The sequence below is a fragment of the Tursiops truncatus genome, chromosome 18, assembly GCF_011762595.2.
Source record: "Tursiops truncatus isolate mTurTru1 chromosome 18, mTurTru1.mat.Y, whole genome shotgun sequence".
In the NCBI taxonomy this organism is placed as follows: Eukaryota; Metazoa; Chordata; class Mammalia; order Artiodactyla; family Delphinidae; genus Tursiops; species Tursiops truncatus.
Genome location: NC_047051.1, coordinates 23040005 through 23054239, shown reverse-complemented (window position 1 = coordinate 23054239; position 14235 = coordinate 23040005). Strand labels below are relative to the sequence as shown.

The window sequence follows — 14235 nt, the reverse complement described above, 5'->3', positions numbered from 1 at the left end:
ATGTGTGAAATCAGAGTGGGAGAGGGCACTGAAAGGACAAAGCTGCCTCCCCTTCACTACCGTACACTGAAGTGAAGTCATTCAGATTACATTGGTCTCTGTATCCATACAATGACAGAGGTAGTTTTTATTCTCTAAGATGTTGCTTGGAGGAAAATGTCAAGGGATTTGAATGCATGCTTCCTAAGTAAAACATTTTCCTACATAAAGATGCTAGCTTATCAACTAGAAAACTAAAGTGAGGTGGTTTTTTTTAATATAAAAGATAGACTGAAAAGATTAAGAAAGTCTTGACAATATAAACATGCATTTACTCCCCAACTCATACAATACTAAAACTAGGGTTTTATTGCTCAAAAGCGTAAAAGAGATCATTTTAGTAGAAGGAAAATAATGCACATTTTTTGTGTGTGTTTGTGTGTTACGCGAGCCTATCACTGTTGTGGCCTCTCCCGTTGTGGAACACAGGCTCCGGACGTGCAGGCTCAGTGGCCATGGCTCACTGGTCCAGCCGCTCCGCGGCATGTGGGATCTTCCCGGACCGGGGCACGAACCCGTGTCCCCTGCATCGGCAGGCGGACTCTTAACCACTGCGCCACCAGGGAAGCCCAATAATGCACATTCTTTATAGCACAGAGAGTAATCTCAGAATTCATTAACCAAGAGACTGAAAAAATACACACTATATTATAGATTTTAAGAGAGTTTTAAATAAAGTCATGGAGAGCAGATTACCAATGGTTTAATTAAACTAGGTTAAGAGTGGCAGGAGTCTGTTGTCAAACTTTGAGGCCAGGGAAGAACTATATAATAGCCTTAATATTGACTAGCTGCAAAAAAAGTCAATAACAACATGAAGATGACTGGACTCTTAGAAGAAACTTACTATACCAGCCTGGATTCCATAAGAGTGAGGATAGAGAACATTAATTCTAATCAGATCCACACCATTGACTTAGGAAAAACATTTTAAAACACCAGCAAAAAGATAAGTATAATATGAACGCAGAGATGTCAGCTCTACCTTAAAAGAGATTCTGAAAAACAAGATTCTGATCACATAACTATATAGTCATAATCCTAGTGAAAGAAAAGGCGATGCCATTATAGAGTTCACCATGTCTTTACAAGAACTCTGATGAATTCTGATTCTACAAGGATGAGAAATAAATGGAAGCAATGACACAAAGTAGAGACAATCATACAAGTGTCAGAAGATTCCTTAGGAGAACACTGGAGAGGCCTAAATCCAGAAGGACTGGGATTGAACATTTGGAAAAACAACCAAAGGTAGTACATAGAATATGTGAAAATATCTGAAGAGGAGGAACAAGGAAAAATTGAAATATCTGGGGGGAAGGTCATTAACGATAAAGAACAAAGACCACAGAATTGTTCAACTGCCCTGTTGTGAGTTTCCCTCTGCAAAGCAAAATAATCCACACATGCAAGGAAAGTAATCCATAAGTTGGGAAGTTATAATAAACACTGCAAGCACGGAATGAAGCCTGAGGTGGTGGTGGGAGAGGGGAGAGGAAGGGCGTTAGGTGAGCCTCAGATATTCTCCATATGGTCCTGCAATCCCACTCTTGGGCATATACCCAGAGAAAAACATGGCCCCAAACGATGCACGCACCCCAATGTTTACTGCAGCGCTGTTTACAATAGCTAAGACATGGAAGCATCCTAAATGTCCATTGGCAGATGAATGCATAAAGAAGATGTGATACGCGCACACACGCGTGCACACACACACACACACACACACACACACAATGGAATACTACTCAGCCATTAAAAAGAATGAAATAATGCCATTTGCAGCAACATGGATTGAACTAGAGATTGTCATACTGAGTGAAATGAGTCAGACAGAGAAAGAGAAATATCGTATGATATCACTTATATGAGGAATCTAATATATATATATATATATATATATATATATATGTATATATATAATACAAGAGAACTTATTTGCAAAACAGAAACAGACTCATAGACTTAGGGAATGAACTTATGGTTACCGGGGGGAACGGTCAGGGAGAGGGATAGTTAGGGAGTTTGGGACTGACATGTACACACTGCTATATTTAAAATGGATAACAGTCAAGGCCCTACTATATAGCACAGGGAACTCTGCTCAGTATTCTGTAACATCTTAACTGGGAAAAGAATTTGCAAAAGAATAGATACATGTATATGTATAACTGAATCACTTTGTTGTACACCTGAAACTAACACAACACTGTTAATCAACTATGCTCCAATATAAAATAAAAAGTTTAAAAAAAAAAGAAAAGCAAGTGTGAGACTCAATACTGGGAGGAGAGCGGCCAAGATGGCAGAGTAGGAAGACCCCGAGCTCACCTCTTCTCAGCAGCACACCAAAATTACAACTATTTACAGAGCAACTATTGATGAGAAAGACCAGAAGACTGCCAGAAGAGACCTTCTCCAACTGAAGATATAAGGGAGGAACCACAAGACAGGTAGGGGGAGCAGAGATGCAGCAAAGGCAAGACCCGTATCCCACAAACTGGAGGATAATTACAACATTCTGTTCTGCAGCCCAAGGGGCCTGCACCGGGAGGATAAGCCCCCAGAATGTTTGGCTTTGAAAGGCTAGCAGGGCTTACCTTTGGGAGAGCCAGAGGTCTGTGGGAAATGGACACTCCGGTCAGACCCACCTGTTGATCTTGGAGAGCCTCCCAGAGAGGCAAAGGCAACTGGAACTCATCCTGCGGATACAGACACTGGTGGCAGCCATTTCTGGGAGCTTGTTCCACCACGAGGACTCTGATGCTGGCAAGGACCAGTTTGGAATCCTCCCTCTAGCTTTTTAGCTTCAGGATCCAGCCCTGACCCCACCCAATAGCCTGTGGGCGCCAATACTAGGATGCCTCAGGCCACGCAGCAGCTGGGAAGGGACACAGCTCCGTCCACCAGCAGACAGGCTCCCTAAAGATCCGCTGAGCCCACAGCTACCCCAGGACCTGGCCTTATCTGCCAGAGCGCTCAGGACCTGGTGCTACCCACCCGGGCACTAGCCCCAGGAACACCAGCAACCTGCAGTCAAAGATCCCGTGACCCAGCTCTACTCACCAGTGGGCCAGCAATAGCCCAGGGACCAGCCTCAATCCCTAGGAACCCCTGCGCCCCAGCCCCGCCCACCAGCAGGCCGACGTCAGTTCTGAGACACCTTGGACCCCTCATCCAGCCACCCTAGGACCCAGCCCCCCTCACTAACAGACCAACACCAACTATGGGACAGCCAGACTCTGCAGCCAGCTGTGTCAGAAACTGATCCCACCCACCAGCAGGCTGATACTAGACCTGGGACCCTTGGCCCCAGAACTACCCACCCTAGAACCTAGCTCTGCCCGCCGGTGGGCTAGCGGCCTCCACACAAGGCAGGGCCTGGCAACCAACAGGGCTGGGAAGCCAGCCTGCCAGACTGCCCATGGGAGTCAGCCCACCACAACAGAAGGACCCATGAAGCCCACTTCAGGGGCACCCCTAAAGCATACAGACAGCTCTGGTGACCAGCAGGAATTGCACTGCCAGGATGCCTAGGACGTCTCCTACCAAAGGCCACTTCTCCAAGGTTGGGATATATAACTAACCTTACAAACACAAAGAAATAAAACCAGTAAATTAGGTAAAATGAGGTGACAGAGGAATATGTTCCAAACGAGAGAACAAGAGAAAACCCCAGAAGAACTGCGTGAAGATGAGCAATCTACCCAATAAAGAGTTCAAAGATGTTCAAAGAACTCGGGAGAAGACTGGACGGACAGAGTGAGACGTTAGAAGCTTGTAACAAAGAGTGAAAAAATATAAAGAAGAACCGAACAGAAATGAAGAATATAATAACTGAAATAAAAAATACACTAGAAGGAATCAACAGGAGATTTTAGAAAACACAGAGGAATGGATCAGCAAGCCGGAAGACAGAGTAGAGGAGATCACTGACTCTCAACAGAAGAAAGAATAAAAATAAAGCAGGACAGTTTAAGAGGCCTTTGGGATAACATCAAGTGTACTAACATTCATATTATAGGGGTCCCAGAGGAGAATAGAAAGAAAAAGGGGCAGAGAACATATTTGGAGACATAATATCTGAAAACTTCCCTAACCTAGGAAAGGAAACAGACATCCAGGTCCAGGAAGCAGAGTCCCAGACACGATCAACCCAAAGAGGACCAGATGAAGACATGTAATTAAAACGGCAGAAGTTAAAGATAAGGAGATAATATTAAAAGCATCAAAAGAAGACCAACAGGGCTTCCCTGGTGGCGCAGTGGTTGAGGGTCCACCTGCCGATGCAGGGGATGCGGGTTCGCACCCCAGTCCGGGAGGATCCCACATGCCGCAGAGCGGCTGGGCCCAGGGGGCCATGGCCGCTGAGCCTGCGCGTCCAGAGCCTGTGCTCCGCAGCGGGAGAGGCCACAACAGTGAGAGGCCCACGTACCACAAAAAAAAAAAAGAAGAGCAACAAGTTACATACAAGAAAACACCCATAAGGCTATCAGCTGACTCTTCAGCAGAAATTCTGCAGGCCAGAAGGGAGTGGCACCATATATTTAAAGCAATGAAAGGGGAAAACCTACAACCCAAAATACTCTACCTGGCAAGGTTTTCATTCAGATTTGATGGAGAGATCAGAAGTTTTACAGATAACAATATCTTGTAATGGCCTATAATGGAGGGGAGTAGAAATGCAGGACTGTTAAAATGTATTTGAATTTATGAGATCAGCAGCTCAATCCTGAAACCAAGGTAATATGATAGTAGGTTAAATGCTACCCACTTTACTCTCCTGCAAATCTGAGTTTACAGCAAGTTTATCAGGATGAGGTCATTTGACTTTGAGAACTTAGTGCAACTTTGAAACTACCCATAATGACTACTGGAATCCCAAGGAGTTGGTGTCAGTTTTAAAATGACAACTTACTAGGTGTGTGACTAGGGCAAAAAGACAAAGGGTGAGAGTAATCTTCCTATATTAGGAGGAAAGAACACATATATGATAGACTAGATTAGTTAAGTAATACACCAAAAAAAAAAAAAAAAATGGAATTAGGACCAGTCGAGGGGATACAGCAAACCAGTTTCAGGTTCATTCACTCTTTTTCCCACTCACTCGGTGAATGTTTAGTTAACGCCTACTGTCTGTAGCACCATTTTAAGTTCTAGGCAAACAAAAACTCACTCCAAAGAGGGCTGGCCCAGATAGGTATGTCAGTATATAGGTATGCACATAGACAAAGGGGTACATTAATTAAAACACAGGTTTATATAAAGACCAGAGAGAAAGACTCAATCAACTCTGCCAGTGGAAGTGATTTTAGATTTTCTTGAAGGACGAATGAAGGTGAAAACTGGAATAAGAAGTGTTTCAGGCATTGACAACATTATGAGCAAAGATGCTTAGCTGAAAAGTGCATGGTGTGGTATAGAAATGAGTGTTTTTAATCACCTGGAGTTTGTGGGGCAAATGGTGAAATGGTGGGGAATGATGCTGAAAACACAGGTGCAGGCCAAGCTAGGGACTTTGATCTCCATAGGCAATGAGGACCAAACAGAGTGTTTTAAATTGGGAGCGATAGGATCAAATTTGTAATTTAGAAACCTTCTCAGAGTAAACTAAGGGTCAGCTCACAGGGAGAGAAGGTTGGGGGAGGGTAGTTCTAAAGTAATTCCTAGAGCCCAGGCAAAATGGGGCAGTGGCAGTGGAGATGGAGAGAGGGAACAGACTGAGAGAAACTTTTGGAGACAGAGAGATAGGACTGGAGGAGCAGTCAGAATATACAGATGACGGTGCAAGATGATTTAGTGCAAAAGGAGAACAATGTGAGCTTTCCACAGAGCAGTCAAATGCTTCCACTGCTGAACTTATATAATATACAAAGCCATGCTTGTCCCCAGGCAGACACGTGCTTCTCTCAGTAGCCACAGAACTAGCCTCTGTGCCTGGCACACCGTGGTTCTCAGCCTTTGACGGACACCAGAGTCACCTGAGGAGGTTTTTACAAATGCATATGCTGGTTTCCACCCTCAGATTTTTAAACAAACCCCCAGTAGATCTGATGTGAGGTCCAGGCATTTTAAAAAACAACTCCAAAAGAGATTCTGATGTGCACCAAAATTTGACAGCCACGGGAGCAGAGAGTTGATAAATAACAGAATCATTAAAAGAAGAAAGGGAGGGAGAGAAGGCTTCCGGCAGTTTTTGAAAGCAGCAGCTGGTTGACCTTCTATACTCAACAGTATAGTGTCGACTGGCAAGTCTACAAGATGCCCTTTCAGATCTTCCAATTTCAAGGGCTCATGAACGTGCTGTTACAGAATCCCTGACTTTGACCCTTGCAGAGAGAGCACCGGCTAAGTGATTGCTGGCCTGACTGGCAGAATCTTTTCTTATATCTCTTCCATGATTAATGACCATCCTCTCTTATGGCAACCTGTTCTTTAACTTCATAACACTTTGTGTATTTGTTAATACATATTTTTCTCCGTTTGTTTTCCTCTCAATGCCTGTCTCTTCTACTAGACTGAAGTTCCATACAGGCAGGCATTCTGTTTCTTTTGCTCACGATTGTGTGTCCGGCACCTACCCAGCCAAACACAGGTGCTCAGTGAATAAATGAGCAATGAGCCAGACTTTTCTCATGAAATGTTTAGGCCACACTGCAACACTTTCAATATGCCTACAGATCTGTCAGGAGGGTATTACAGACAGAGGAAACAGTTTCAGAAGTATTAAAATCAAAAACAGCTGCAGACAAGACATTTTTAGATTTTCTTCCACGAGAAAACACTTTAGCTCCAAACACTTTGATGTTCTATAGGATACCTCCTTAAACAAAATAAGTCAAATTTTAAAATAGGGAATAAATAAAAGGGTGAAATAGGGACAGGTGTGTAACCTAAGAAATATAATTTAAGCCCTGGTCCTGTTCCTCATCTAGATCTAAAAAGTCATACCCTCAAAGTCTGATGAACCTGAGGCTTTCCTATCATTTATGTGTTAATTACCAGGTCTAACAATTAGGTATAGAACAATGGGAAAAATCCTGAAGTTCATACTAGCAGAGCAATTAAAGAAGTAGAAAAAGGCTAACTTCAAGAGCCAGAAATGTTAAAAATCTCTATACTAATTTTGATCAATGTGCTTCCATATGTTTGAACAGTAGTTTGAACAGTAGTAACTGCTGACATTAGTTACTATGATATTTAACTAACTAATGACTTTTTTTTTTTTTTTTTGCGGTACGCGGGCCCCTCACTCTTGTGGCCTCTCCCGTTGCGGAGCACGGGCTCCGGACGTGCAGGCTCAGCGGCCATGGCTCACGGGCCCAGCCGCTCCGTGGCATGTGGGATCCTCCCGGACCAGGGCACGAACCCGTGTCCCCTGAATCGGTAGGCGGACTCTCAACCATTGTGCCACCAGGGAAGCCCCTCATGACTTTTTTTTAACATTTTACTACCTTGAGAGGTAATGTGATTCTTTTCTTTACATAAAAAAATTATTAAAACCAGAATTCTACTTTTCCTAAAATTTGCCAGGCACCAACTATATGCTACCACTTTCACATTTAAATTCTCATCAGATTCTCACAACCACTTTACAGATCAGGAAATAAAAAAATCAGAGTTACCTTAGACATATGCCTAAAACTGGAATACTGTAAGAAGTGTTAATTACAATAAAAAAATTCATTGAAGAATCATGTTAATCCAGGTGAAAATGTATATTATATTTATAAAAGCATACTTTTATTAATATGGTAAATTTAAACTTCAATCATTGGAATGATAGAATACTATGTTCCAATTAATGATATAATTTCACTTACTAAGGAGAAAATAATATTGTTTCAACTGATGTTATCAAAAGGACATTAAGACCAGTGATAAGATTATATTGACAGCATGTGGCCTTTGACATGATACACTGAGAAGTGTGTATCGCCTCTGTGGTATCTTTGCCAAAACTGTATAACCTCAATTTAGTTGTAAGAGAACATCAGACAAACCCAAATCAAGACATCTGAGCAGTACTCTTCAAAAATGTCACAACTGACAGAGTAATGGCATGGTTTGGGAGCAGAGACAATGCTTGGGAGGAGAATGACTCACCTCATCATGAAACAATGGCTGCAGAAATTCCAGGCCACAAAGCCTCATACCAAACCCTCTAGCCAAAGCCATGTGGCTGACAGGGTCTTGGTGCTTCGACTGGGTATCAGGCCTGAGCCTCTGAGGTGGGAGAGCCCAGTTAATGACACTGGTCCACCAGAGAACTCCCGACCCCACATAATATCAAACGGCAAACGCTCTCCCAGAGATCTCCATCTCAACGCTAAGACTCAGCTCCACTCAACGACCAGCAAGCTACAGAGCTGGACACCCTATGCCAAACAACTAGCAAGACAGGGACACAACCCCACCCATTAGCAGAGAGGCTGCCTAATATCATAATAAGTTAACAGACACCACAAAACACACCACCGGACGCAGTCCTGCCCACCAGAAAGACAAGATACAGCCTCATCCACCAGAACACAGGCACCAGTCCCCTCCACCAGGAAGCCTACAAAACCCACTAAACCAACCTTACCCACTGGGGGCAGACACCAAAAACAACGGGAACTACAAACCTGCAGCCTGGAAAAGGAGATCGCAAACACTGTAAGTTAAGCAAAATGAGAAGACAGAGAAATACACAGCAGATGAAGGAGCAAGGTAAAAACCCACGAGACTAAACAAATGAAGAGGGGCGGTCTACCTGAAAAAGAATTCAGAGTAATGATAGTAAAGATGACCCAAATCTTGGAAATAGAATGGAGAAAATACAAGAAATGTTTAACAAGGAACTAGAAGAAGTAAAGAGCAAACAAACAATGATGAACAGCAAAATAAATGAAATGAAAAATTCTCTAGAAGGAATCAATAGCAGAATAGCTGAGGCAGACGAATGAATAAGTGAGCTGGAAGATAAAATAGCGGAAATAACTACCGCAGAGCAGAAAAAAGGAAGAAAAGAATTGAGGACAGTCTCAGAGACCTCGGGGACAACATTAAACGCACCAACATTTGAATTACAGGGGTCCGAGAAGAAGAAGAGAAGAAGAAAGGGACTACGAAAATATTTGAAAAGATTATAGTTGAAAACTTCCCTAATATGGGAAAGGAAATAGTCAATCAAGTCCAGGAAGTGCAGAGAGTCCCATGCAGGGTAAATCAAAGGAGAAAAATGCCAAGACACATACTAATCAAACTATCAAAAATTAAATACAAAGAAAAAAATATTAAAAGGAGCAAGGGAAAAACAACAAATAGCATACAAGGGAAGCCCCATAAGGCTAACAGCTGATGTTTCAGCAGAAACTCTGCAAGCCAGAAGGGACTGGCAGGACATATTTAAAGTGATGCAAGGGAAAAACCTACAACCAAGATTACTCTACCCAGCAACAATCTAATTCAGAATTGATGGTGAAAATAAAACCTTTACAGCCAAGCAAAAGCTAAGAGAATTCAGCACCACCAAACCAGCTTTACAACAAATGCTGAAGGAACTTATCTACGCCAGAAGCACAAGGGAAGGAAAAGACTCACAAAAACAAACCCAAAACAATTAAGAAAATGGTAATAGGAATATACATATCAATAACTACCTTAAATGTAAATGGATTAAATGCTCCGGCCAAAAGACATAGACTGGCTGAATGGATACAAAAACAAGCCCCATATATATGCTTCTACAAGAAACCCACTTCAGAACTAGAGACACATACAGACTGAAAGTGAGGGGATGGAAAAAGATATTCCATGCAAATGAAAATCAAAAGAAAGTTGGAGTAGCAATGCTCATAAAAGACATAATAGACTTTAAGATAAAGACTATTACAAGAGACAAAGAAGGACACTACATAATGATCAAGGGATCAATCCAAGATGAAGAAATAACAGTTGTAAATATTTAGTCACCCAACATAGGAGCACCTCAATACATAAGGCAAATGCTAACAGCCACAGAACAGGTAATCGACAGTAACACAATAACAGTAGGGGACTTAACAACCCCTTTCACCAATGGACAGATCATCCAAAATGAAAATAAATAAGGAAACACAAGCTTTAAATGATACATTAAACAAGATGGACTTAACTGATATTTATAGGACATTCCATCCAAAAACAACAGAACGCACTATCTTCTCAAGTGCTCATGGAACATTCTCCAGGATAGATCATATCTTGGGTCACAAGTCAAGCCTCTGTAAATTTAAGAAAATTGAAATCGTATCAAGTATCTTTCCAACCACAACACTATGAGACTAGATATCAATTACAGGAAAAAATCTGTAAAAACTACAAACACATGGAAGCTAAACAACACACTACTAAATAACCAAGAGATCACTGAAGAAATCAAAGAGGAAATCCAAAAATACCTAGAAACAAATAACAATGAAAACATGAAGACCCAAAAGCTATGGGATGCAGCAAAAGCAGTTCTAAGAGGGAAGTTTATAGCAATACAATCCTACCTCAAGAAGCCAGAAAAAACTCAAATATTAACAACCTGACCTTACCCCTAAAGCAATTAGAGAAAGAACAAAAACCTCCCAAAGTTACCATAAAGAAAGAAATCATAAAGATCAGATCAGAAATAAATGAAACAGAAATGAGGGAAACGATAGCAGAGATTAATAAAACTAAAACCTGGTTCTTTGAGAAGATAAACAAAACTGATAAACCGTTAGCCAGACTCATCAAGAAAAAAAGGGAGAAGACGCAAATCAACAGAATTAGAAATGAAAAAGGAGAAGTAACAACTGACACTGCAGAAACACAAAGGATCATGAGAGATTACTACAAGCAACTGTATGCCAATAAAATGGACAACCTGGAAGAAATGGACAAATTCGTAGAAAAGAACAACCTCCTGAGGCTGAACCAGGAAGAAATAGAAAATATAAACAGACCAATCACAAGCATTGAAATTGAAACTGTGATTAAAAATCTTCCAACAAACAGAAGCCCAGGACCAGATGGCTTCACAGATGAATTCTATCAAACATTTAGAGAAGAGCTAACACCTATCCTTCTCAAACTCTTCGAAAATATAGCAGAGGAGGAACACTCCTAAACTCATTCTATGAGGCCACCATCATCCTGATACCAAAACCAGACAAAGATGTCACAAAGAAAGAAAAGTAGAGGCCAATAACACTGATGAACACAGAGGCAAAAATCCTCAACGAAATACTAGCAAACAGAATCCAACAGCACATTAAAAGGATCATACACCATGATCAAGTGGGATTTATCCCAGGGATGCAAGGATTCTTCAATATACGCAAATCAATCAATATGGTACAATACACTATATTAACAAATTGAAGGAGAAAAACCTTATGATCATCTCAATAGAGGCAGAAAAAGCTTTTGACAAAATTCAACACCCATTTATGATAAAAACCATCCAGAAAGTAGGCATAGAGGGAACTTACCTCAACATAATAAAGGCCATACATGACACACCCACAGCCAACATCATTCTCAGTGGTGAAAAACTGAAACCATTTCCATAGGATCAGGAAGAAGACAAGGTTGCCCACTCTCACTGCTATTATTCAACATAGTTTTGGAAGTGTTAACCACAGCAATCAGAGAAGAAAAAGAAAGAAAAGGAATACAAATCGGAAAAAAAGAAGTAAAACTGTTACTATTTGCAGATGACATGATACTATACATAGAGAATTCTAAAGATGCTACCAGAAAACTACTAGAGCTAATCAATGAATTTGGTAAAGTAGCAGGATACAAAGCTAATGCACAGAAATCTCTTGCATTCCTATACACTAATGATGAAAAATTTGACAGAGACATTAAGGAAACACTTCCATTTACCACTGCAACAAAAAGAATAAAATATCTGGGAATAAACCTACCTAAGGAGACAAAAGACCTGTATGCAGAAAACTATAAGACACTGATGAAAGAAATTAAAGATGATACAAACAGATGGAGAGACAGACCATGTTCTTGGATTAGAAGAATCAACACTGTGAAAATGACAATACTACCCAAAGCAGTCTACAGATTCAGTGCAGTCCCTATCAAACTAACAATGCCATTATTCACATAACTAGAACACAAAATTTCATAGTTTGTATGGAACCACAAAAGACCCCAAATAGCCAAAGCCATCTTGAGAAAGAAAAATGGAGCTGGAGGGGCTTCCCTGGTGGCGCAGTGGTTGAGAGTCTGCCTGCCGATGCAGGGGACACGGGTTTGTGCCCCGGTCCAGGAATATCACACATGCCACGGAGCGGCTGGGCCCGTGAGCCATGGCCACTGAGCCTGCACATCCGGAGCCAGTGCTCCACAACGGGAGAGGCCACAACAGTGAGAGGCCCGCGTACGGCAAAAAAAAAAAAAAGAAAAATGGAGCTGGGGGAATCAGGCTCCTTGACTTCAGACTATACTACAAAGCTACAGTAATCAAGACAGTGTGGTACTGGCACTAAAGCAGAATATGGAGCAATGGAACAGGATAGAAAGCCCAGAGATAATCCCACGTACATATGGTCACCTTATCTCTGATAAAGGAAGCAAACATATACAGTGGAGAAAAGATAGCCTCTTCAGTAAGTGATGCTGGGAAAACTGGACAGCTACATGTAAAAGAATGAAATTAGAATACTCTCTAACTTCATACACAAAAATAAACTCGAAATGGATTAAAGACCCAAATGTAAGGCCAGACACTATAAAACTCTTAGAGGAAAACATAGGCAGAAGACTCTGTCACATAAATCACAGCAAGATCCTTTTTGAACCACCTCCTAGAGAAATGGAAATAAAAACAAAAATAAACAAATGGGACCTAATGAAACTTCAAAGTTTTTGCACAGCAAAGGAAACCATAAATAAGATGAAAAGAGAACCCTCAGAATGGGAGAAAATATTTGCAAACAAAGTAACTGACAAAGGATTAACCTCCAAAATTTACAAGCAGCTCATGCATCTCAATATCAAAAAAATAAACAACCCAATCCAAAATGGGCAGAAGACCTAAATAGACATTTCTCCAGTGAAGATATACAGATCGCCAGCAAACACATGAAAGGATGCTCAACATCACTAATCATTAGAGAAATGAAAATCAAAAGTACAATGAGGTATCATGTACACACCAGTCAGAATGGCTATCATAAAAAAATCTACAAACATTAAATGTTGGAGAGGGTGTGGAGAGAAGGGAACCCTCTTGCACTGTTGGTGGGAATGTAAACTGATACAGCCACTATGGAGAACAGTATGGAGGTTCCTTAAAAAACTAAAAATACGACTCAGCAATCCCATTACTGGGCATATACCAAGAGAAAACCATAATTCAAAAAGAGTCATAATTCAAAAAGAACCATAACCACAATGTTCATTGCAGCTCTATTTACAATAGCTAGGACATGGAAGCAACCTAGGTGTCCATCAACAGATGAATGGATAAAGAAGATGTGGCACATATATACAACAGAATATTAGTCAGCCGTATAAAGAAACGAAATTGAGTTATTTGTAGTGAGGTGGATGGACCTAGAGTCTGTCATACAGAGTGAAGTAAGTCAGAAAGAGAAAAACAAATACCGTATGCTAACACATATATATATGTAATCTAAAAAAAGAAAAAATGGTTCTGAAGAACCTAGGGGCAGAACAGGAATAAAGACGCAGATGTAGAGAATGGACTTGAGGACACGGGGAGGAGGAAGGGTAAGCTGGGGCGAAGTGAGAGAGTGGCATGGACATATACACTACCAAATGTAAAATAGATAGCTAGTGGGAAGCAGGCGCACAGCACAGGGAGATCAGCTCAGTGCTCTGTGTCCACCTAGAGCGTTGGGATAGGGAGGGTGGGAGGGAGATGCAAGAGGGAGGAGATATGAGGATACATGTATATATATAGCTGATTCATTTTGTTACAAAGCAGAAACTAACACACCATTGTAAAGCAATTACACTCCAATAAAGATGTTTAAAAAAATAAAAATAAAGCTACAATAAAAATTCAGAATTATGAAAAACAAAGGAAGAATACAGAACTGTCCTATTCATATTTTATATCTCTGATTATTCTGATCATCATTCTGAAGATCAGTAGTCAATACATAGTACTGGATGTATAAACGTAAGTTTAAGAAATTGGAATAATTCCTT

The 14235-nt window shown here is 41.1% G+C and overlaps 1 protein-coding gene across 12 annotated transcripts in view; it reads right to left on the bottom strand.

Annotated features, from left to right (window-relative positions):
• The window catches only part of ENOX1 (ecto-NOX disulfide-thiol exchanger 1), a 610449-nt gene that overhangs the window by 234085 nt on the left and 362129 nt on the right, over positions 1–14235 (bottom strand). The window contains exon 1 of one of the 12 annotated variants that reach the window (XM_019936505.3): positions 2640–3063. The exons of the other annotated variants lie outside the window; for them this stretch is intronic. The gene's annotated coding sequence lies outside the window, so the exon portion shown is untranslated. Of the gene's footprint in view, positions 1–2639; positions 3064–14235 lie in introns of those variants that run through there. 12 annotated transcript variants of the gene reach the window in all.